This window comes from Lathyrus oleraceus, chromosome 7 (genome assembly GCF_024323335.1).
Source record: "Lathyrus oleraceus cultivar Zhongwan6 chromosome 7, CAAS_Psat_ZW6_1.0, whole genome shotgun sequence".
Classification (NCBI taxonomy): Eukaryota; Viridiplantae; Streptophyta; class Magnoliopsida; order Fabales; family Fabaceae; genus Lathyrus; species Lathyrus oleraceus.
In genome coordinates, this window is record NC_066585.1 from 287378625 (window position 1) to 287380955 (window position 2331).

Here is a 2331-nt window from a genome sequence, read left to right on the forward strand (position 1 = left end):
ATTACCATGTATATGCTCGTGGGATTATATCTCAGTAAATCATTTTTTCGACTTTACGATTAATAATGATATTCCCAGCAATTTTCTTTACAATCATTGCTCCCCAAGCAGAGGTTACCCTAAAAAGTTTCTTATGAGCTTTTTCCCCTGCAGAGCATTTCCAGTAAGTCTCCCTCAAAAGGAGTCTTTTCTTAAAGTTCCCCCAACATACGAATATTCGAGATACTGCTTCATTTATCTGAAGAATCTCGTCTCTCTGTTTGAGATACTGCTTTATCAATTTAAAGAATATCATTTATTTTCTAGAGATACTGCTCTAAGTATCCTTGGAGAGTCTTAGACATCAATTAAGGTATCATTCCCTTGTTTGGAATATCTTAATTCTATCATATAAGATGCTGCTTCCACTCGATACAGAGAATCTCATTTTTACTGTTTAAGATACTGCTTCATCAATATGAAGAGTCTCATTTCATATTTTTTAGAGGTACTGCTCTTAGTATCCTCGGAGAGTCTTAGATTCAATTAAGGTATCATTCCCTTGTTTGGAATATCTTAATTCTATCATATAAGATGTTGTTTCGACTCGATACAGAGAATCTCGTTTTTACCGTTTGAGATACTGCTTCATCAATATGAAGAGTCTCATTTCAGATTTTTTAGAGATACTTCTCTAAGTATCCTCGGAGAGTCTTAGATTCAATTAAGGTATCATTCCTTTGTTCGGAATATCTTAATTCTATCATATAAGATGCTGCTTCGACTTGATACAGAGAATCTCATTTTTACTGTTTGAGATACTGCTTCATCAATATGAAGAGTCTCATTTCAGATTTTTTAGAGGTATTACTCTAAGTATCCTCGGAGAGTCTTGGATTCAATTAAGGTATCTTTCCCTTGTTGGAATATCTTAATTTTATCATATAAGATGATGCTTCGACTCGATACAAAGAATCTCATTTTTACTGATTGAGATGCTGCTTCATCAATTTGAAGAGTCTCATTTCAGATTCTTTTTAGAGATACTACTCTAATATCCTCAGAGAGTCTTAGATTCAATTAAGGTATCTTTCCCTTGCTGGAATATCTTAATTCTATCATATAAGATGCTGCTTCGACTCGATACAGAGAATCTCATTTTTACTGTTTGAGATACTGCTTCATTCATTTGAAGAATCTCATTTTTGTTTTCAAGATACTGCTCTAATGTCCTCGGAGAATCTTAGATACTTGAGGTATCATTCCCTTGTTGGAAAATATCGAGTATACCCTGTAAGAAACTGCTCTGTTGATCCCCAGAGAATATTGTGTTTTCTGTTCGAGACAATGTTCTGCTAATTTTCAAAAAAGTCTTAGATACCATTGAAGTATCGTTCTATTGTCGGAATATCTCGATCATGGCATCCAAGATATTGTTCTGATAATTCCCAGAGAGTCTTGATTATTTTATTTTACCTTCCGATAACCTTTTCTTACTATATTTCTCACTGTATTTTGTTTCCGCATTTCTTCCTTACATTTTAAAGGACAAAATTCGGGTCTTTTAAGTATTTAATTATCTTCCACCACAAATGTACGAAGACTGCTGTCATTCATACTTTCTGGTTCGAGGTAATTAAATAGGGGCAGCTGTCATACCCCAATTTTGTCCCTAGCCCGATACAATTTTCATCTGATCCATGACCCTACTGCACATGCATACATTCATTATTCCAAAAAACAAATTGACTGGGTAACCGATTACCCTAATCAGGGTAACCGATTACCCAAAGCAAAAATTGATTTTTTGGTCGTTTTGGACTGGATAATCGATTACCCTAATCAGGATAACCGATTACACATACCCAAAATTGATTTTTTGGCCATTTTGGATCTTGTAATCGATTACCCTAATTAGGGTAACCGATTACACCTGCGCAGGCAGCTGTAGTAGGTCTGTTTTTTACACAGTGTACTTTTTGGATCACCCCTTTTTCCACCTACTTTCCCTATAAATAGAGGTACTATTTCCCCTAATTTTTCAGGCTTCCTAACCCCCAAAAGTTCTGTCCAAGTACCATTTACTCTCCTCTCAAAACCTAGGTCAAAACAAAAAAAATATTTCTCTCTTAGAAAAGTCACCCTACCAACTTTTTTGTCCACTTTCATTTTTTTCAAAACTTATTACTCTCTAACACTCATAACTCAACTCCTTCACTATACTTCCACCATAAACACTTTCATCCCAAACCCCTTGCTCTATATCCAAGCTCAACACCACTTCAACCTACCCTTTTTCAACATTTTTGGTTAATGATTTTAGCTTAATCTTTGTTAACTTTTTGGTTCTGT